The 24,520-nt window shown below is 44.8% G+C and overlaps 1 protein-coding gene across 7 annotated transcripts in view; it reads left to right on the top strand.

The window, feature by feature from the left end:
• The window catches only part of LOC110525587 (RIMS-binding protein 2), a 138,835-nt gene that overhangs the window by 20,940 nt on the left and 93,375 nt on the right, over nucleotides 1–24,520 (top strand). The gene's annotated exons all lie outside the window — the stretch shown is intronic.

The following is a 24,520-nucleotide window of genomic DNA, read 5'->3' on the forward strand; positions in this document are numbered from 1 at the left end:
CTGGATTGAACGACAGCTGGATTGAACGACAGCTGGATTGAACGACAGCTGGATTGAACGACAGCTGGATTGAGACAGCTGGATTGAACGACAGCTGGATTGAACGACAGCTGGATTGAACGACAGCTGGATTGAACGACAGCTGGATTGAACGACAGCTGGATTGAACGACAGCTGGATTGAACGACAGCTGGATTGAACGACAGCTGGATTGAACGACAGCTGGTTTGAACGACAGCTGGATTGAACGACAGCTGGATTGAACGACAGCTGGATTGAACGACAGCTGGATTGAACGACAGCTGGATTGAACGACAGCTGGATTGAACGACAGCTGGATTGAACGACAGCTGGATTGAACGACAGCCTGATTATTTCAAAGAAACAGTTCAGCAACAGTTATTAACATCAACCAAATTACTCCCAAAGCAGGATGTTTGGATGTTTGTACTATCTAGGGTTGCAAAGGGGTTTGGTATATTACTGGAAACTTTCTAAGTTTACCAACAAACTACCATAAATTTGGTAACTTTCAAGGAATTTATATTATGTATCACAAGAAATCTATTGTCCCTTTTGGGTAATTCAGATTATCACAGGTGTCTGTAATTATCTCTGGCCCTCTGTGCGGCCTCATCACATGTAAAATATATAAAATAATCAAATAAGATGATTTTAAAATAAAAAATAGTTGGAAGAGTTGCAGAGTTAATTGAAAATAATGCCATTGTTGATGAGATCATTTTTTTCATTAATTAGGCAATTTTCTCTTGAACCATATGGTCTATCCACAAGAAAATGAGGGACAATATGGACACAGATATAAACAATGAATACTATATAAATAATTGTATTAAAGTATAAACTACCAAAGTTACCATAGATTGCAATAGTATTCCAGTTACATAAAAGTAGATCATATTCTGGTAACTTTGCAAGCGTAGTACTATCAGTCGGATTTCTCTGGTTGTAATATTCCACCACTTGGATGTCCTGAATGGAAATAAATAAAAGGTCTGCACAGCTTTCAAGGTTATTTACAATCATGGATGGTGAATGTAATAGTGTTTGTATCACACATTGAATGATATCCTCATGGCTTGCAGTCGGAAAGCTTCAGGCTAAGGGTGTGAGGTCGAGGTTTCTGTAAGTGTTTGTTTGCAAAGACAGGAAGGCGTGAATTGTATGTATTATTGAATTGTAACTCTCAGCTAGTTCGTCACTGGGTTATATCTGATACTTAGCCTTTCAAATGAAGAGTCTGCCAGGCCTTTCCACCATTCTGCTGTCAGCTATCTAGTCCCACTGCTGAATCACTTAGGCCTAACCTGAATTAGTTTGAACTCATTCTTGGCCCAAGAATAATGTATGTTCACTTGAAAACTTATTTTCATCCTAGCGCCTCCCCAGCTAACACATTTGGTTCCTTAGAAGTTGTGGAAGCTTACGTTTTTGGTTTCCCATTGGTTCCATTTGAACGGAATGTATATGTTTTGAAATAACATTTTTAGAACGTACTTTGAACGTTACTATGGTTTTCTTGTGGTTTTGATGTAAATGTTTCTTCATGTTCTGAGAACATGACTTTAAATAGGAAAACCATGAGGAAACCTGCAGAAACTGTTATGATGAAGTACTGAAATTCCCACAGAAGAAAGTTGTTTCTTAATGTTCTCGGAACAATTTGAGAACATTACTTTAAATAGAACCATGAGGAAACCTGTAGGAAACCTTATGCTGAAGCACTGAAACTCCCACTTAAAAAACATATGGTTCTCAGAACATTATGTGCTAGCTGGGTATCCTGCACCATTCTCAGAATGTTGTGAGAAGGTTGTATGCAAAATAACCATAGGACAACCGTGCTCTAAGAAACATATGATTATCAGAATGCTAGCTGGGTCTAACAATGTAGATTTTTGGCCAATATTATAAAAGATGTGATGCTAAACACAACCTTTACCCACAATATATAGGCTACTGCTAGATTGAGGAAGAATAACCAGCAGGCTATTAGCTGCCAGCTGTTGTCTTATGTCCTGTCATGGAGATGTGGTCAGACGAGCTCTGGTCACACAAACCCCTGCCCCCTGTACCTGGCAGTTGCTTGGAAACGTGTGCTTCTAAAGTCAACTTACGTCCTATCATGCCATTAAGTTGTTGTTTTGCATTGCTCAGTCAACAGAGAAATGGGATGGGAGGAACGGGAAGGTGACGGGGAGGGATGTTAGTCCCCTGAAGTGGAAAAAAAACGCAGATTATGGGTTCTGAAATGATTGTCTTGGCATCGGTAATTACTGATATATGATGCTCCCGTGGAAGACTGAGTGAATTGGTAATGAAAAACTGACAGAGCCTGAGGTACCTCCGTAGCAAGCCCCATTAGCCCTAAACTCTGTTATCTTCTGATGGAGATAGCCTACAATCAGCAAAGCCGCAGACGTCATGTAAGCCAAGGTACCACTATCACTCTTCATGTACATGGCTGTCTTACCACAAAACATTCCTGTCTTGCTAAATGAAAGCTCGATAAGGAAGGAGTACGTTTTCTCTTGGACCACTGGTGTTTCTGAACTCTGCATGCTATCAGTGGTCTCCTCCTTTTTACAGTAAAGACAGTCGTTGTGAGTCCCCTTCCCTTCCACTGTTCCCCTAGTCTGCTGTGGCTGTATGATACAACTGCTAGGCTCTGTATCTATGTCCCTGTGGTTACTTCCTCCTCTCGGATTGGTCGGTCATCAATTCCACAGCGTTCTGATCCATAGCCCAAGACTGTCTCTTTCTCAGTCTCACTCTGATAGCACCACTGCTGCTCACAGTCACGTTCATCATCAACCTCTGAATAACTCCCCATGATAAAACAACAGTTAGGAAGGCAACAACAATATATGACTCCTGTCTAAAGGGAATCCTGTTGTTTACAGTAGAGTTGCAAAGCTGTAGAATACGGGAACAGAGGATGGTGAAAGTGCTGGAACCACTGCTCTGCTCAGGCAGTGACACAGCCTGAAGGTAGGTGTGTGTGTGTGTGTGTGTTTCTGCTCTTCCTGTGCCATGCTGCTCTGCATTTATTCCCTCTGATCTTGTTTTATTGCTGCATCAGAACTTACACAAACACACACAGGAGGAAACCTGCAGAAAACAGGCATATTCCGATGGGGGTGAGGCGATGATGATTCTGCACAATCCTCACAAAAACAGACACCTACCTGTGTGTGTGTGTGTGTGTGTGTGTGTGTGTGAGAGTTTTTTGTTTTACTATCCTTGTGGGGACCAGAAACCCTGTGAATGTTTTTATTTATTTTGTATTTCACCTTTATTTAACCAGGTAGGCCAGTTGAGAACAAGTTCTCATTTACAACTGTGACCCGGCCAAGATAAAGCAAAGCAGTGTGACACAGACAACAACACAGAGTTACATATGGAATAACATGGAATAAACAATAAACAAGTCAATTACACAATAAACAAGTCAGTGACACAGTAGAAAAAAAGAAAGTCTATATACAGTGTGTGCAAATGGTGAGGAAGTAGGCAATAAATAGGCCATTGTAGCGAAGAATTACAATTTAGCAGATTAACACTGGAGTGATACATGAGCAGATGATGATGTGCAAGTAGAAATACTGGTGTGCAAAATAGCAGAAAAGTCAATAAAACCAGTATGGGGATGAGGTAGGTAGATTGGGTGGGCTATTTACAGATGGACTATGTACAGCTGCTGCGATCGATTAGCTGCTCAGATAGATTATGTTTAAAGTTGGTGAGGGAAATATAAGTCTCCAGCTTCAGCGATTTTTGCAATTCGTTCCAGTCACTGGCAGCAGAAAACTGGAAGGAAAGGCGGCCAAATGAGCTGTTGGCTTTGGGGATGATCAGTGAGATATACCTGCTGGATCGTGTGCTACTGTTGTTATCGTGACCAGTGAACTGAGATAAGGCAGAGCTTTACCTAGCATAGACTTATAGATGACCTGGAGCCAGTGGGTCTGGCGACGAATATGTAGTGAGGGCCAGCCGACTAGAGCATACAGGTCGCAGTGGTGGGTAATAAAACAAGGACATTTCGGACAAGTGGGGACATTTCACTGGTCCCCACAAGGAAAAAGGCTATTTTATGCTTGGGGGTTAGGTTTATGGTTGGGGTTTAAATTAGGGTTAGAATTAGGGTTAGGAGTTAGAATTAGGGTTAGGAGTTAGAATTAGGGTTAGGAGTTAGGGTTAAGGTTAGATTAAGGGTTAGGGGTAGCTTTACCGTTAGGGAAAATAGGATTTTGAATGGGAATCAATTGTTTGATCACCACAAGGATAGTAAAACAAACGTGTGTGTGTGTGTGTGATGCAGCAGGGCAGGCTGCTGTACTGGGGGGCTGCCTCCCCATGCCCATGTTTACATGAGTAGTAATTCAATTAGAGCGGTGTGGCTCCCACACTACAAGCCTCCACCACTGGCATAATTCAATTATCCTTCTTATTACCGCTCTGGAGCAGCCGGCCCGGTACCCAGGACTGTGCTGCTCTGAGTCTGAAGATGGACACACCATTCACTCCTTAGTACCCCTCACCACTCTGACACCACAACCCTCTGACTCTACAATCTTTACATTCCAGAGTCTTCTCAATCTAGAATGTTCACAATCCTGACTGCTTTGTATTCAGAAAGCACTGGAACGTAATGCTTTTTACACTCCACTGTGCAGTATAGCTATCGTAGTATGACTTTGGTTGGAACAAGGCACATTCTTACATTTATTTTTACAGATTAAGTGCAGTGCAGGAGTTAACATGTCTGCCATACTTGTACTATACAGGGAGATACATGGAGAAGTTGGTGTTGACCCAGATAAAGAGTGCGCACGCGCACGCACACACACACACACGCACACACGCATGCACACACGCACACACACACACACAGTACATAGTCAGTGGGAGAGCCTTTACCAAATTACAGTGAGGATGATGAGATAACACTTATCAGAGAGAGAGAGTCCTCTCCCATCTCCCCCAGGGTCAGTTACTTCCAGCCTGCTGACACTACAACACTTAGCCTGTCATGACCATACACCTTAATCATTAGCCTTCTGATACAACACATACCAGAATCTATGGGATAGCCAGTGGATGTGTGTAAGGTTCATGTAGATATCTGTGGGTTTTATATCCGTAGCGAGGTGTATGTGTTGTAGAGGGATCAGACAGTCACCACTGTACACATATAACAGGGTGGTACAGTTAAAGGTCTGCAAAGTTTCTCAATCACTGTATTTAAGGTTATTAAAATTCCAATCTGCTGGAGGCTCCCTTTCTCACCGTTCAGAATGAATGGGCCCTTTTAATAATGTAACTGGTTTTAACAAGATCGTAAAACCTTCATCTAACTTTCATAAGCCTGTTAGCCCAGTGACAAATTCATGCCGTGGTATCTGTGGCTCCTACAGTACGACACTTCGACAGAGAACAGAAACGATGAACAGTGTGAAACCCCTATGGAGGTTGGAAAGTTGCACTGTAAGTTTAGCCTGCAGTGAGAGAGAGAGAGGCAGGGAGAGAGAGAGAGAGAGAAGGACAGAGAGAGAGAGAGAGGACAGAGAAAGAGAGGAGGGCAGAGAGAAAGAGAGAGGACAGAGAGAGAGAGAGAGAGAGAGGAGGGCAGAGTGAGGCAGAGAGAGATAGAGAGAGAAGGACAGAGAGAGAGAGAGAGAAGGACAGAGAGAGAGAGAGAGAGAGGACAGAGAGAGAGAGGACAGAGAGAGAGAGGAGGGCAGAGAGAAAGAGAGAGGCAGAGAGAGAGAGAGAGGACAGAGAGAGAGAATGACAGAGAGAGCGAGAGCCAGAGAGAGAGGGGGGCAGAGAGAAAGAGAGGCAGAGAGAGAGAGAGAGACAGAGAGAGAGGAGGGCAGAGAGAAAGAGAGGCAGAGAGAGAGAGAGAGAGAGGGGGGCAGAGAGAAAGAGAGGCAGAGACAGAGAGAGAGGAGGGCAGAGAGAAAGAGAGAGGCAGAGAGAAGTCTAGTGGTAATTGATAGCATTCCACTGAACAGTCCCTCTCCTCTGCCTCATCTATAATACACACGTTGCACAGGGTTTAACTCTGAAAAGTCTTAGTATGGCAAGAGGGCCTGTCATGTTAGGTAAACAATGTATTTGTGGCTTGTTTTTACTCAAGTTTGGAATGGTGATAGAACATCAGTATCAGTCTGGGTTGAATGGAGCTGGTGCTGGGCCACTAAGGGAGCAGGTTGAATGAAAAGCTCCTGGGGGATTTAGCCTAGTGCATGCCTCATCCTCCTAGCCTCATCCCCAGCCTCTGTCCCAGCCTCTGCAGGAGTAATGTGACCTTCATAATGAGATTAAAATATGTAGCAGGCATGCATTGATTTTTGGACCAGTCACTAAGATTTATGGACTCAGCCAGTACAGAAATATTGATACTTGCTCTCTCAAAGAAGATCCGACACTGTGTAACTGATTGTGTGTGTGTGTGTGTGTGTGTGTGTATGTGGGCAGTTATTTTATTTATAATCCCCAATTTTGTGGTATCCAATCTTGTCTCATCGCTGCAACTCCCGTATGGACCCGGGAGAGGCGAAGGTTGAGAGCTGTGCGTCCTCCGAAACACAACCCAACCAAGCCGCACTGCTTCTTGACACAATGCCCACTTAGCCCAGAAGCCAGCCGCACCAATGTGTCGGAGGAAACACCTGGCGACAGTGTTAGCGTGCACTGCGCCCGGCCCGCCACAGGAGTTGCTAGTGCGTGATGGGACAAGCACAAACCAGGGCCAAACCCTCCCCTAACCCGGACGACACTGGGCCAATTGTGCGCCGCCCCATGGGTCTCCCGGTCGCGGCCGGCTGTGACAGAGCCTGGACTTGAACCCAGAATCTCTAGCACAGCTAGCACTGCGAGGCAGTGTCTTAGACCACTGCGCCATTCGGGAGGCAGTGTGTGCAGTTTCTTAAGACACAAAATAGTGTAACCACAGTAGGCACCTAAACAACTACTGGTACTAAATGAGAAGCCTGTTGGTAACCTAAATGTGCTTCTATAGCAGTAGCAGCAAAATAGGTCATTCACATTAAGTGGCGGCTAGTTACAGTGGGTTTTATTGTGGTCCCCAAGCTGGGTGGATGGCGAGTGATGACTGTGATATGTTTTCCTTAGTTCTCCTTTGTCAGGTCAAGTCATACACACACATACACCCCTCCCCTACTCCAGACACCCTACACAATTCTCTATCGCCAGCAGACAGAGCATGACGTCACAGCTAGATTGCATTTCCAAATCTGTAACATCTAATTTAACGCCATCAGAAGGTGGGATGGGTTCAATCGAGCGTTTCTTAATTAGATTGCTGTCTGGGTGGAGGGAAAGGAGGAAGATGGCCGCTAGCGTTTCTCCAAGGCAGAGAGAGGAGCTGACTATTAGAAGCATCACTCCAGGTATCAGAGGTGTTGTTGTGCTGACTGACACTCTGCTCACAGTCTGTGAGAAAGGTTGCAGAGTTGACTATTGTTCCAGTGTGTGACTCACCAAGCCATTCACTCAGAGCCGTTTAGATGACTGTTACCAATCTCACTGCTCTAGATGTTTATAGCCCTGTTGTTTCAGGGGTTGTGGGGAGCTGGCCCAATTTTCTTCCTTCCCAAGCTCTTGAAGTTGTGACTGTGAGGCTGCTCCCTCTGTAGTCTTTAGAAGTCAGTGGGTTCTGCACATTTTCTTTTGTGGCATCTTGCTATTTGGAAACGGCTGAGGAAGAGAGTGAGGACCGAGTGGTGACTCAGAGTACTGACGTGTCTTTTAGTTCCAGGAATTCACCAGAAACATTTTTGTTTTGAGAGAAGGGGGGGGGGGGGGGTTGATTTGCTTTGATTACACCAACAAAGACAAAAAAACATTTCCAATTCACACATGTGCATAATACACTCTTGTACATGTATGGAATAGGACGAATGCATGCACTCATCATTGAAGGCATGTCATATTAGATGAGGAGAAAAGCTATTTGTGGCCTAATACGTACCGCTCTGAAAGTAACTTTATAGATTTTAATACATCCCCTTGGAAAGAGTGCACTTCCCAACTCAGACTTGTGTCAAATACAGTCTTCGTCTGGTAATGCATGTCCACCGTTGGGGGCTGGCGTATTATGGGATGTCTGGACAGCAGGCAACATGCAGTCATTTAATCAATGGGTTTAGATGGCAGCATGGCAGACTTCATCTGAACTCCAGTCCTCTGTGGGGTTTTCAAGCTGACATGAACAGGGGGGTGCAGTAGCAGCTATAACTCATCTCTATGCTCTGGCCACTGAGAGACTGCCCTTAGGAGACTGAGGTCTGTTGTACTGTAGCTAGCTGGCATGCCATGTCTGTCTGAGTAGGACATGAGGGAACTTCAGCAATTAAACACTGGAGTGATAGAGACTGGAGTGATAGATGTGCAGAAGATGAATGTGCAGGTAGAGATACGGGGGTGCAAAGGAGCAAAAAAAAATAACAGTGGGAATGAGGTAGTTGGATGGGCTATTTACAGATGGACTATGTACAGGTGCAGTGATCTGTGAGCTGCGCTGACAGCTGGTGCTTAAAGTTAGTGAGGGAGATATGTTTCTCCAGCTTCAGTGATTTTTGCAGTTCGTTCACCAGCAGCAAGAGCGACATCATTGATGTATACAGATAAAAGGAATTGAACTCTGTGGCACCCCCATAGAGACTGCCAGAGGTCCGGACAACAGGCCCTCCGATTTGACACACTGAACAGTCTGAGAAGTAGTTGGTGAACCAGGCGAGGCAGTCATTTGAGAAACCAATGCTGTTGAGTCTGCCAATAAAAATGTGGAGATTGACAGAGTCGAAAGCCTTGGCCAGGTCTATGAATACAGCTGCACAGTATTGCCTCTTATCGATGGAGGTTATGATTAAAGGTCGACCGATTATGATTTTTCAGTGCCGATACCGATTATTGGAGGACCAAAAAAGCTGATACCGATTATTCGGCCGATTTTTATTTATATATTTGTAATAATGACAATTACAACAATACTGAATGACCACTTATTTTAACTTAATATAATACATCAATAAAATCAATTTAGCCTCAAGTAAATAATTAAACATGTTCAATTTGGTTTAAATAATGCAAAAACAAAGTGTTGGAGAAGAAAGTAAAAATGCTAAATATGTGCTATGTAAGAAAGCTAACGTTTCAGTTCCTTGCTCAGAACATGAGAACATATGAAAGCTGGTGGTTCCTTTTAACATGAGTCTTCAATATTCCCAGGTAAGAAGTTTTAGGTAGTAGTTATTATTGGAATTATAGGACTATTTCCCTCTATACCATTTGTATTTCATTAACCTTTGACTATTAGATGTTCTTATAGGCACTTTAGTACTGCCAGTATAACAGTATAGCTTCCGTCCCTCTCCTCCCTGGGCTCGAACCAGCAACACAACGACAACAGCCACCATCGAAGCAGCGTTACCCATGCAGAGCAAGGGAAACAATCACCCCAAGGCTCAGAGCGAGTGAAGTTTGAAACGCTATTAACACGCGCTAACTAGCTAGCCATTTCACTTCGGTTACACCAGCGTCATCTCGGGAGTTGATAGGCTTGAAGTCATAAACAGAGCAATGCTTGATGCACAACGAAGAGCTGCTGGCAAAACGCACTGGCTGGTCATTTTAGAAAGAGAGGGTCCAGATTGTCTAGTCCTGCTGATTTGTAGCAATGTACTGGATAAGGAGATGTAGGAGGGTTATGGATATCATGTAAATGGAGGAGAGTTAGAAGGAGAATGGGGGTGTCTAGCAGTCATGAACTTAAATGTAGTTTGAAACTAAACTTCACAATCCCTTTCAGAGGATTCATTCCATTTTGATTACAAAATGGTTGCCAATCCATTCTGCACAATATTGCAAGTAACGCATTGTGATTGTTTGTATACTGTACTATGATCGCTTTATAAATTAATTGTGCTCACAGGGAAATCATCATAACACTTAAAGGGCTACTTAGTATTACAGTACTTGTACCCTAAACAGTGTGTACCCAGTGAACCTGTGCGGTGGTGGGGACTGCCTGAGATCGCAATCTCTTACCAGGGCTGTCTTCATTACAGTCATCTGAGCACCGGCGTCAGTGGAAAGTCACATCGCGGTCTCATTCAGCTCAGCCCTGCCCTGGTGTCTAATGATGCTCTGATCACCCAATCCATACAGCTCTGGTGCCGGCCCTGAGCTGTTCCATAACTCTGAGCTTGCACATATTCTCATCTGGCAGGGCTCCGTTATTACTGTACCTGGCAACAGTCGTTTGATAAGGAAGGCTTCGCTCCTTTTTTTGTCTTTAAGATTGGGATTTTGGGTGTTTCCTTGCTGCATTGCTGCTCTGAGCTCCCTCTTGGAAGAATACATCTCCCTCTCTCTCTTGCTCTTTCTCTCTTTCTTTTTCTCTCTTTCTCCCTCTACTCCCTCTGCACTGCTGATGACTCACACTCTACACACCCCTGCAGAAATCTCTCTTCCAGCGCGCCAGAGAAAGAGGGGAGAAAGAGAAACGTGTTTTCTGCCGCTCTTCTAACACATTTTTTGTTGTACTTTTTACCCCTTTTCCTCCCCAATTTTGTGGTATCCAATTGGTATTTACAGTCTTGTCCCATCGCTGCAACTTCTGTAATGACTCGGGAGAGGCGAAGGTCGAGAGCCATGCATCCTCCTAAACACGACCCATCCAAGCCACACATATCGCTTAACCCGGAAGCTAGCCACACCAATGTGTTGGAGGAAACACTGTACAACTGGCGACCACGAGGTCAGCATGCATGTGCCCGGCCCGCCACAAGGAGTCGCTAGAGTGCGATGGGACAAGGACATCCTGGCCGGCCAAACCCACTCCTAACCCGGACGACGCTGGGCCAATTGTAGTGACGCCTTAGACCGCTGTGCCACATAGGATCACATAGAATCTCTTACATGCTCTGGTCTACCTGCTCTCTCTGTGTCTGTTTAACAGAATAGCAAACCACACACACACACACACACACACACACACACACGGGAGCAGATGCTCTTATCTGCAGTGGAGCACCTTACAAAGGCATTAACATTTATCAGGTACATTTGGTGCTTATGAGGAGGAAGAGTTAAGTGCAGAACAGCAATTAACGCATGAGGCTAATTCTCTGCCTTAGAAAATGATGTGTAATTTGAAAGAATTAATCAGCATCACATACATTTAGAGAGTGGGATGCGATTACACTGATCCCATTCCACATCCACATTTAATTTTATTTATTTATTTCACCTTTATTTAACCAGGTAGGCCAGTTGAGAACAAGTTCTCATTTACAACTGCGACCTGGCCAAGATAAAGCAAAGCAGTGCGACAAAAACAACAACACATAGTTACACATAAACAAACATACAGTCAATAAAACAATAGAAAAATCTATGTCCAGTGTGTGCAAATGTGGAAGAGTAGGGAGGTAAGGCAATAAATAGGCCATAGAGGCAAAAATAATTACAATTTAGCATTAACACTGGAGTGATAGATGTGCAGCTGATGATGTGCAACTAGAGATACTGGGGTGCAAAGGAGCAAGAGAATAAGTAATAATATGGGGATGAGGTAGTTGGGTGTGCTATTTACCGATTGGTTGTGTACAGGTACAGTGATCTGTAAGCTGCTCTGACAGCTGATGGTTAAAGTTAGAGAGGGAGATAAGACTCCAGTTTCAGAGATTTTTGCAATTTGTTCCAGTCAATGGCAGCATAGAACTGGAAGGAAAGGCGGCCAAAGTAAGTGTCGGCTTTGGGGATGACCAGTGCGATATATAAAGACCGTAGAGTCCCCTCCCCACCCTCCATTGGACTAGCTAGTTAACCTAACACAGTGACATTCACAGTGACTGCTAGCTGCCGCAGCCAGCCACACGGTCCTGACGTGCCCTAGTGCCCTAGAGTAGTGCTGCTGTGTGGATTGTCAGTGCTCTACTGCCCTAGAGTAGTGCTGCTGTGTGGATTGTCAGTGCTCTACTGCCCTAGAGTAGTGCTGCTGTGTGGATTGTCAGTGCTCTACTGCCCTAGAGTAGTGCTGCTGTGTGGATTGTCAGTGCTCTACTGCCCTAGAGTAGTGCTGCTGTGTGGATTGTCAGCCCTCCTGCCACTGCACTGCCTCTCTCTCTGGAAAGAGAAAAAGAGCAGTGTCTGAGAGCGATTAATGGTCATGTATGTGCAGTAGAAAATACACCACCATGTCTGGCCAGGCAGCCATTTCCCCTACCCTACCACACAACGTAGTCAGACCCAACAGGCTCCACATTACATCACATAAAATATACTATACAGTATCGACCTTAACTCATCCTGATTCCGAATTTCTTTCCCCCATATGTGGATACCTGCTCGTCGAACATCTCATTCCAAAATCACGGGCATTAATATGGAGTTGGTCCTCCCTTTGCTGCTATAATAGCCTCCACTCTTCTGGGAAGGCTTTCCACTAAATGTTGGAACATTGCTGCGGGGACTTGCTTCCATTCAGCCACAAGAGCATTAGTGAGGTTGGGCACTGAGGTTGGGCGATTAGGCCTGGCTCGCAGTCGGCGTTCCAATTCATCCCAAAGGTGTTTGATGGGGTTGAGATCAGAGCTCTGTGCAGGCCAGTCAAGTTCTTCCACACTGATCTCGATAAACCATTTGTTAATGGACCTCGCTTTGTGCACTGGGGCATTGTCATGCTGAAACAGGAAAGGGCCTTCCCCAAACTGTTGCCATGAAGTTGGAAGCACAGAATCGTCTAGAATTTAATTGTATGCTGTTGCGTTAATGATGTCCCTTCACTGGAACTAAGGGGCCTAGCCCGAACCATGAAAAACAGCCCCAGACCATTATTCCTCCTCCACCAAAGTTTACAGTTGGCACTATGCATTCAGGCAGGTAGCGTTCTCCTGGCATCCGCCAAACCCAGATTTATCCGTTGGTCTGCCAGTTGGTGAAGCGTGATTCATCATTCCAGAGAACGTGTTTCCACTGCTCTAGAGTCCAATGGCAATGAGCTTTACACCACTCCAGCTGACGCTTGGCATTGCGCATGGTGATCTTAGGCTTGTGTGCGGCTGCTCGGCCATGAAAACCCATTTTATGAAGCTCCCAACTAACGGTTTGTGCTGAATTGTTTCCAGAGGCAGTTTGGAACTCGGTAGTGAGTGTTGCAACTGAGGACAGACAATTTTTACACGCTACACGCTTCAGCACTCAGCGGTCCCGTTCTGTGAGCTTGTGTCGCCTACCACTTCTCGTCTGAGCTGTTGTTGCTCCTAAACGTTTCCACTTCACAATAACAGCACTTACAGTTGACCATGGCAGCTCTAGCAGGGCACAAATTTGATGAACTGACTTGTTGGAAAGGTGGCATCCTATGACGGTAAGGCCATTCCACTGCCAATGTTTGTCTATGGAGATTGCATAGCTGTGTGCTCGATTTTATACACCTGTCAGCAGCGGTTGTGGCTGAAATAGCCAAATCCACTAATTTGAAGAGGTGTCCACATACCTTTGTATACATAGTGTATATATCTCCAGCTCTCTCTTACACATTATCTTTGTCTTTCTGTTCCCTCCACCTTCCAATCCCCATTTCCTCTCTCTCCCTCTCCTCTCCCCTGCTCCTCTTCCCATTTCAATCCCCATCTCCTCTCTCTCCCTCTCCTCTCCCCTCACCCAACACTGCTCAGTTATGTAGATTTAGCAGGAGATAGAGGGAGAGCATGGTACATTGATTTATGTGTTGCTTTGAAAAATGCAGCAAGGTAGTAGGGGACGTGAGGACTCACAGCATCTGAGGGTGCATGGTGTTAGGTACTGTTAATATGCAGCTAGTCTTTTGGATTCTATTGTGGTGATAAATCACATAGTATTTGTTTTTTCCAATGCCATATTGCGTTGATTGGGAAAACACATTTGACTACCATACAAATGGCACGAGGACTGGTGATTCAACCAGAGGATTGAAGGAACGATCCTGCATTTGCCACATGATGTTGATTCTTTTAGCTGTGGGTTCCTGTGGGATCTGTTCTGTGGCTGCAGCAGTACTCTGACTACATCCAGTACAGATCTGGGTCATTGGGGCCAGCAGATGATGATGTCAGTCAACTGTTTTTGCACTTCTCTTTTCTTACTCGCACTGACTTTGCTAATAGCTACTTTACTGAGGAAACATGTATTCACTATGACAGTGATATGTGTTTCTCACCTAGCTACCTTAAGATGAATGCACTAACTAACTGTCAGTCACTCTGGATAAGAGTGTCTGCTGAATGACTAAAATGTAAAAAAAACAAAAAATATTTTCATGATGGAAGGGGATTCCAGCTTACAAGCAAAAACTAAAGCAGGAAGTACCAGTGACTCGCTCAATACGGAAGTGGTCAGATGACGCGGATGCTACGCTACAGGACTGTTTTGCTAGCACAGACTGGAATATGTTCCGGGATTCATCCAATGGCATTAAGGAATACACCACCTCAGTCATCGGCTTCATCAATAAGTACATTGATGACGTCGTCCCCACAGTGACTGTACGTACTAGAGGTCAACCGATTAATCGGAATGGCCGATTAATTAGGCCCGATTTCAAGTTTTCATAACAATCGGAAATCGGTATTTTTGGGCGCCGATGTCATTTAAACATTTTTTTTTAATACCTTTATTTAACTAGGCAAGTCAGGTAAGAACACATTTTTATTTTCAATGACGGCCTAGGAATGGTGGGTTAACTGCCTCGTTCAGGGGCAGAACGACAGATTTTTCACCTTGTCAGCTTGGGGGATACAATCTTGCAACCTTAAAGTTAACTAATCCAACGCAATAATGACCTGCCTCTCACTCTTTGCACTCCACAAGGAGACTGCTTGTTACGCGAATGCAGTAAGCCAAGGTAAGTTGCTAGCTAGCATTAAACTTATAAAAAACAATCAATCATAATCACTAGTTAACTACACATGGTTGATGATATTACTAGATATTATCTAGCGTGTCCTGCGCTGCATAAAGTCTGACTGAGCATACAAGCATACACGTTTTCTAAGTATCTGACTGAGCGGAGGTAGGCAGAAGCAGGCGCGTAAACATTCATTCAAACAATACTTTCGTGCGTTTTGCCAGCAGCTCTTCGTTGTGCGTCAAGCATTGCGCTGTTTATGACTTCAAGCCTATCAACTCCCGAGATGAGGCTGGTGTAACCGAAGTGAAATGGCTAGCTAGTTAGTGCGCGCTAATAGCGTTTCAAACGTCACTCGTTCTGAGCCTTGGAGTGGTTGTTTCCCATGCTCTGCATGGGTAACGCTGCTTCGATGGTGGCTGTTGTCGTTGTGTTGCTAGTTCGAGCCCAGGGAGGAGCGAGGCGAGGAACGGAAGCTATACTGTTACACTGGCAATACTAAAGTGCCTATAAGAACATCCAATAGTCAAAGGTGAATGAAATATAAATGGTATAGAGGGAAATAGTTCTATAATAACTACAACCTAAAACTTCTTACCTGGGAATATTGAAGACTCATGTTAAAAGGAACCACCAGCTTTCATATGTTCTCATGTTCTGAGCAAGGAACTGAAACGTTAGCTTTCTTACATAGCACATATTTAGCATTTTTACTTTCTTCTCCAACACTTTGTTTTTGCATTATTTAAACCAAATTGAACATGTTTAATTATTTACTTGAGGCTAAATTGATTTTATTGATGTATTATATTAAGTTAAAATAAGTGTTCATTCAGTATTGTTGTAATTGTCATTATTACAAAAAAAAAGAAAAAAAGAAAAAAGAATCGGCCGATTAATCGGTATCGGCTTTTTTGGTCCTCCAATAATCGGTATCGGTATTGGCGTTGAAAAATCATAATCGGTTGACCTCTAATATGTACATAGCTCAACCAGAAGCCATGGATTACAGGAAACATCCGCATCGAGCTAAAGGCTAGAGCTGCCGCTTTCAAGGAGCAGGAGGCTAATCTGGATGCTTATAAGAAATCATGCTATGCCCTCAGACGAACCATCAAACAAGGAAAGCGTCAATACAGGATTAAGATTGAATCCTACTACACTGGCTCCGACGCTCGTCGGATATGGCAGGGCTTGAAATCTATTACGGACTACAAAGGGAAACCCAGACACGAGCTGCCCAGTGACGCGAGCCTACCAGACGAGCTAAATGCCTTTTATGCTCGCTTCGAGGCAAGCAACACTGAAGCATGCACGAGAGCACCCTCTGTTCTGGATGACTGTGTGTTAACGCTCTCGGTAGCCGATGTGAACAAATCCATTAAACAGGTCAACATTCACAAAGCCCCTGGTACAGACGGATTACCAGAACGTGTACTCATGCGCGGACCAACTGTCAAGTGTCTTCACTGACATTTTCAACCTCTCCCTGACCGAGTCTGTAATACCTACATGTTTCAAGCAGACCACCATAGTCCCTGTGCCCAAGGAAGCGAAGGTAACATGCCTAAATGATTACCGCCCCGTGGCGGTAGCCATGAAGTGCTTTGAAAGGCTGGTCATGGCTCACATCAACAGCATCCTCCCGGACACCCTAGACCTACTCTAATTCGTATATACCGCCCCAACAGATCCACAGATGATGCAATCTCAATCGCACTCCGCACCGCACTTTCTCACCTGGACAAAAGGAACACCTATGTGAGAATGGTATTCATCGACTACAGCTCAGCGTTCAACACCATAGTGCCCACGAAGCTCATCACTAAGCTAGGACTAATCACATCCCTCTGCAACTGGATCCTGGACTTCCTGACGGGCCGCCCCCAGGTGGTAAGAGTAGGCAACAACACATCTGCCACGCTGATCCTTAACACTGGGGCCCTTCAGGGGTGTGTACTTATTCCCCTCCTGTATTCCCTGTTCACCCACGACTCCGTGGCCAAACACGACTGCAGCACCATCATTAAGTTTGCTGATGACACAACAGTGGTAGGCCTGATCACTGACAATGATGAGACAGCCAATAGGGAGGAGGTTAGAGAACTGGCAGTGTGGTGCCAGGACAACAACCTTTCCCTCAATGTGAGCAAGACAAAGGAGCTGATCGTGGACTACAGGAAAAGGCCCCCATTAACATCGACGGGCCTGTAGTGGAGCGGGTCGAGAGTTTCAAGTTGCTTGGTGTCCACATCACCAACAAACTATCATGGTCCAAACATACCAATACAGTCGTGAAGTGGGCACGACAAAGCCTTTTCCCCCCAGGAGACTGAAAAGATTTGGCATGGGTCCCCAGATCCTCAAAAGGTTCTACAGCTGTACCATCGAGAGCATCCTGACTGGTTGCATCACCGCCTGGTATGGCAACTGCTTGGCATCTGACCTTAAGGCGCTGCAGAGGATAGTGCGAATGGCCCAGTACATCACTGGGGCCAAGCTTCCTGCCATCCAGGACCTATATAATAGTTGGCGTCAGAGGAAAGCCTATATAATTGTCAGAGACTCCAGTCACCTGTGTTTATAGACTGTTTTCTCTGATACTGCACTACAAACGAGGCTTTTGAGGCTTTTTTTTTCCTAAGATAGCATAGCAGTTCATACGTAGTAGTGTCCTCGTCCTGTCGTGTATATAAATATATATATATATATTTACAACTTTTTTTTCACATACATTTTTAATTTTCCAAAAACTCATCTTCAGAACACTCTCCTGCAATCCGCTTCACCAATTTATATTTATATAAAAAAGTATTATTTACCTTAGATCTGTAATCCTCCGAGAGGCTAGCCAGAAATTAGCCAGAAGCTAGCCGGGAGCTAGCCAGAAGCTGGTCCAGAAGCTACTCTGAAGCTGGTTCAGAAGCTAGTTAGCTTATTTACTGGCTAATCGTTAGTACTCAGCTAACCACGGTTTGTGGTCATCGGCTGTCCTTTGGCTCGAGAATCTATCGCCAGTGTTTGTACGGCGCGGTGCAGCGCAGCGCGGCTCGGAACGGAACATACCGGATTTCGGCCGCTGGCTCTGGACATCCATACCTGGATCTCACAGCTAGCTAGCTGCTATCCGTGTGACGATCGGCTTTCGTCGATTCCGGAGCTAACATCAATTGTTCCGGAGCTAGCCAGCTGAAGAGTTCCATCAATCACTCCTGGGCTGCAGTCACCTATCCGGACCCGTTTTGCTGCCTACGCGGAGCCCTACTGGGCCTTCACAGTTGGACTGCCGACGTTGTCTACCCGAGGGAATTGTCCGGCTGGCTCCTCCGGCGCAACGTTGCCTGGGCGCCCATCTGCGGCCTGCTAGCCGTTGGCTATCTTATCGGCTGCTATCTGAATAGACAATCGGACAATTTTTATTTTATTTTATTTTATTTTTATTTTATTTTATTTTTATTTATTTATTTATTTTTCTTCTTGGGCCTCTATAACTATATCTATTGTTTTTATTTTTGTTGTTGTTGTGTGATTTGCATTAATCCCCTCTACCACACGGAAACCCACTAATCTACTGACAGAACGCAAGAGTTGGCTAATAAGAGACCTCCATTCTATGCTAGCTTGCTCCTATGCTAGCTTGCTACCGATTTAGCTGTCTAAATCGCCGTGACCCCCAACCAACCTCTCCACTCACTGGACCCTTTTGATCACTCGACTGAGCATGCCTCTCCTTAATGTCAATATGCCTTGTCCATTGCTGTTCTGGTTAGTGTTTATTGGCTTATTTCACTGTAGAGCCTCTAGTCCTGCTCATTATACCTTATCCAACCTATTAGTTCCACCACCCACACATGCAATGACATCTCCTGGTTTCAATGATGTTTCTAGAGACAATATCTCTCTCTTCATCACTCAATACCTAGGTTTACCTCCACTGTATTCACATCCTACCTTACCTTTGTCTGTACATTATACCTTGATGCTATTTTATCGCCCCCAGAAACCTCCTTTTACTCTCTGTTCCAGACGTTCTAAACGACCAATTCTTATTGCTTTTAGCCGCACCCTTATTCTACTCCTACTCTGTTCCTCTGGCGATGTAGAGGTGAATCCAGGCCCTGCAGTGCCTAGCTCCACTCCTATTCCCCAGGCACTCTCTTTTGACGACTTCTGTAACCGTAATAGCCTTGGTTTCATGCATGTTAACATTAGAAGCCTCCTCCCTAAGTTTGTTCTATTCACTGCTTTAGCACACTCTGCCAACCCGGATGTTCTAGCTGTGTCTGAATCCTGGCTTAGGAAGACCACCAAAAATTCAGACATTTTAATTCCAAACTACAACATTTTCAGACAAGATAGAACTGCCAAAGGGGGCGGTGTTGCAATCTACTGCAAAGATAGCCTGCAGAGTTCTGTCCTACTATCCAGGTCTGTACCCAAACAATTTGAACTTCTACTTTTAAAAATCCACCTCTCTAAAAACAAGTCTCTCACCGTTGCCGCCTGCTATAGACCACCCTCTGCCCCCAGCTGTGCTCTGGACACCATATGTGAACTGATTGCCCCCCATCTATCTTCAGAGCTTGTGCTGCTAGGCGACCTAAACTGGAACATGCTTAACACCCCAGCCATCCTACAATCTAAACTTGATGCCCTCAACCTCACACAAATTATCAACGAACCTACCAGGTACCTCCCCAAAGCCTTAAACACGGGCACCCTCATAGATATCATCCTAACCAACTTGCCCTCTAAATACACCTCTGCTGTTTTCAACCAAGATCTCAGCGATCACTGCCTCATTGCCTGCATCCGTAATGGGTCAGCGGTCAAACGACCTCCACTCATCACTGTAAAACGCTCCCTGAAACACTTCAGCGAGCAGGCCTTTCTAATCGACCTGGCCGGGGTATCCTGGAAGGATATTGATCTCATCCCGTCAGTAGAGGATGCCTGGATATTTTTTTTAAATGCCTTCCTAACCATCTTAAATAAACATGCCCCATTCAAGAAATTTAGAACCAGGAACAGATATAGCCCTTGGTTCTCCCCAGACCTGACTGCCCTTAACCAACACAAAAACATCCTATGGCGTTCTGCATTAGCATCGAACAGCCCCCGTGATATGCAGCTGTTCAGGGAAGCTAGAAACCATTATACACAGGCAGTTAGAAAAGCCAAGGCTAGCTTTTTCAAGCAGAAATTTACTTCCTGCAACACTAACTCAAAAAAGTTCTGGGACACTGTAAAGTCCATGGAGAATAAGAACACCTCCTCCCAGCTGCCCACTGCACTGAAGATAGGAAACACTGTCACCACTAATAAATCCACCATAATTGAGAATTTCAATAAGCATTTTTCTACGGCTGGCCATGCTTTCCACCTGGCTACTCCTACCCCGGTCAACAGCACTGCACCCCCCACAACAACTCGCCCAAGCCTTCCCGATTTCTCCTTCTCCCAAATCTGCTCAGCTGATGTTCTGAATGAGCTGCAAAATCTGGACCCCTACAAATCAGCCGGGCTAGACAATCTGGACCCTTTCTTTCTAAAATTATCTGCCAAAATTGTTGCCACCCCTATTACTAGCCTGTTCAACCTCTCTTTCGTGTCGTCTGAGATTCCCAAAGATTGGAAAGCAGCTGCGGTCATCCCCCTCTTCAAAGGGGGTGACACTCTTGACCCAAACTGCTACAGACCTATATCTATCCTACCATGCCTTTCTAAGGTCTTCGAAAGCCAAGTCAACAAACAGATTACCGACCATTTCGAATCTCACCATACCTTCTCTGCTATGCAATCTGGTTTCAGAGCTGGTCATGGGTGCACCTCAGCCACGCTCAAGGTCCTAAATGATATCTTAACCGCCATCGATAAGAAACATTACTGTGCAGCCGTATTCATTGATCTGGCCAAGGCTTTTGACTCTGTCAATCACCACATCCTCATCGGCAGACTCGACAGCCTTGGTTTCTCAAATGATTGCCTCGCCTGGTTCACCAACTACTTCTCTGATAGAGTTCAGTGTGTCAAATCGGAGGGTCTGCTGTCCGGACCTCTGGCAGTCTCTATGGGGGTGCCACAGGGTTCAATTCTTGGACCGACTCTCTTCTCTGAATACATCAATGAGGTCGCTCTTGCTGCTGGTGAGTCTCTGATCCACCTCTACGCAGACAACACCATTCTGTATACTTCTGGCCCTTCTTTGGACACGGTGTTAACAACCCTCCAGGCAAGCTTCAATGCCATACAACTCTCCCTCCGTGGCCTCCAATTGCTCTTAAATACAAGTAAAACTAAATGCATGCTCTTCAACCGATCGCTACCTGTACCTACCCGCCTGTCCAACATTACTACTCTGGACGGCTCTGACTTAGAATACGTGAACTACAAATACTTAGGTGTCTGGTTAGACTGTAAACTCTCCTTCCAGACCCATATCAAACATCTCCAATCCAAAGTTAAATCTAGAATTGGCTTCCTATTTCGCAACAAAGCATCCTTCACTCATGCTGCCAAACATACCCTTGTAAAACTGACCATCCTACCAATCCTCGACTTTGGCGATGTCATTTACAAAATAGCCTCCAATACCCTACTCAACAAATTGGATGCAGTCTATCACAGTGCAATCCGTTTTGTCACCAAAGCCCCATATACTACCCACCATTGCGACCTGTACGCTCTCATTGGCTGGCCCTCGCTTCATACTCGTCGCCAAACCCACTGGCTCCATGTCATCTACAAGACCCTGCTAAAGGTAAAGGTAGGTAAAGTCCCCCCTTATCTCAGCTCGCTGGTCACCATTGCATCTCCCACCTGTAGCACACGCTCCAGCAGGTATATCTCTCTAGTCACCCCCAAAACCAATTCTTTCTTTGGCCGCCTCTCCTTCCAGTTCTCTGCTGCCAATGACTGGAACGAACTACAAAAATCTCTGAAACTGGAAACACTTATCTCCCTCACTAGCTTTAAGCACCAGCTGTCAGAGCAGCTCACAGATTACTGCACCTGTACATAGCCCACCTATAATTTAGCCCAAACAACTACCTCTTTCCCTACTGTATTTTATTTATTTATTTATTTTGCTCCTTTGCACATTCTCCCATTGCAAATCTACCATTCCAGTGTTTTACTTGCTATATTGTATTTACTTTGCCACCATGGCCTTTTTGCCTTTACCTCCCTTATCTCACCTCATTTGCTCACATCGTATATAGACTTGTTTATACTGCATTATTGACTGTATGTTTGTTTTACTCCATGTGTAACTCTGTGTCGTTGTATGTGTCGAACTGCTTTGCTTTATCTTGGCCAGGTCGCAACTGTAAATGAGAACTTGTTCTCAACTTGCCTACCTGGTTAAATAAAGGTGAAATAAAAATAAAATAAATAAAAACGGTACCGGAGTGCCAAGTCTAGGACCAAAAGGCTCCTCAACAGCTTCTACCCCCAAGCCATTAGACTGATGAACAATTCATAAAAATCACCACCGGACAATTTACATTGACACCCCCCCTCTTGTACGCTGCTACTACTGGATGTTTGTTTGTTACCTATGCATAGTCACGTCGCCCCCACCTACATGTACAGATTACCTCAACTAGCCTGTACCCCTGTACACTGACTCGGTACCGGTGCCCCCTGTATATAGCTTCGCTATTGATATTCTTATTGTGTTACTTTTTATTATTACTTTTTATTTTAGCATACTTGGTAAATATGTTCTTCTTCTTGAATTGCACTGTTGGTTAAGGGCTTGTAAGTAAGCATTTCACGGTAAAGTCTACACTTGTTGTATTCGGCGAATGTGTCAAATAAAGTTTGATTTGAGAAATGCATTTCTCTGTTCTCTAAATGATGTACTTTCTCCTCCCAGTGAGGACTGGGCAGGTCCAGTATCTAGCAGCATTATGGACCTCCAGTCAGATCTCTGCATCTCGGCCATAATGGGCTCTCCTCAGCTAATCCCATCATCTGCCATGGCACAGCCAGCAATTATTTGGTTAAAACTAAATACATGTATCATACAAATTTTAATGTGCTGTCTATTGGGTATCATAATGCCCTCAAATTAGATTATCAGTTTTAGAGGAAATGGTTTGGATATCAAAAATGGTTTGGATATCAATTCAATTTATGCATCCAATTGAGTAGCTTTTACTAGCCTAACACTATTTTGGTGGCTGTTCACAATTAGTTCAGGTCTTTAGTGGGAGGATTGATGACCCTGACTGTGAGAGAGAGGATGGTACAGTGCACAGGGAGGCTTGGTTTGGGACTTCTCTCAGTTCATTCTACTCACAATGACAGTCCATTATTGTGCAGAAGATTCCTCTTTTGACATCTCACACTACCTCAGAGCTCAGCACGCGATTATTTAGCCTTTTTAGAGGGAAAGGATTTAATATCTCTTCCACTATCGTTACTTCCAGAGGTAGGACGATTCCAAGTGAAGGGCTTCAGAGTGCAGGCAGTGGGAGACATACACACTCCCATGCACATTCAGCTTCTCTGGCTCAGTGTCTGCTCTTTGGAAAGTCAGACAGATCAAAGGATGAGGGTCGTGTTCCGGTCACACAGTCACATCACATTGTGGACCAACTTTGAGAACACTCCTCTCTGTGAGGCTAAATGAGATCCTGTGGCTCTGGTCTCTGACTTCACCCACAGAGACTCTGCCTTCTCAATCTAAGGATTGGTACTAACAGAGTTTGTGCTTTTTCTTGTGAGAGAGCATTGCTTATGATGATGTTGTAGGCTGTATATTGGTCAGTGTGGGTCTGGCTCCCCACCCCCTGAAAACACACACACACACACACACACACACACACACTCACACATGCACACAAGCTGACGTGTAATCCTCTAATGTCCTCTGCATGATACAATGAGGCACGCTCCCCTGCTATCAACCAGATCTGTTGGGTCTCCAAACATATGCTGTCTCCTCTTGTTACCGTCAACATTAAAACAAAGACCAATGCACAAAGTGTGTGAAAATCAGAGTGGGAAATCTATCTCAGATCTGTTGTTATTGTTTTTTCTCCCCTCATTCCTGAAAAGAAAAAAACAAGGACATAATGGCAATATTGTTAGTTTTGCTGCCTGTTTGGATCCAATCAAGTTAAGAGGGCCGACGAGGCAGGGCTCAAAGCCTTATCTAGTAAAGGTTAACACTGTCGCTCACCTGCTGCCCACAGTTATCTGCACCCTGCTCTCTTCTCCTCTCCCTCCCCCCTCTCTCTCCCTCTCCCCCCGCCCCCCCTCTCTATTTCCCATTTTGTTTCTCACTTCTCATTTTCTCTCTCAGCCCTCTCTTCTAAATCTACTTCTGTTTTTGAAACTAGATGTGACATGTGAATAGGGTTGTGAATGGAGTCCGTAGCTGAGTGAATGGCAGGCGAGGCGCTGGTCATGTTTTTCTATTGTTTATCCCCTCCCCAGTGTGCAGAAATCAAAGTTCTGTCAGCCCCTCTCTGACCTTTGGATAAGGACCAGTGAGCAAAATGACAATTGAGTCCTCAGCAGCAGCCATCCAGCCATCCACTAAGGCCTGTAGTTTATATGCTAATT

The sequence above is a fragment of the Oncorhynchus mykiss genome, chromosome 6 (assembly GCF_013265735.2).
Source record: "Oncorhynchus mykiss isolate Arlee chromosome 6, USDA_OmykA_1.1, whole genome shotgun sequence".
NCBI lineage: Eukaryota > Metazoa > Chordata > Actinopteri > Salmoniformes > Salmonidae > Oncorhynchus > Oncorhynchus mykiss.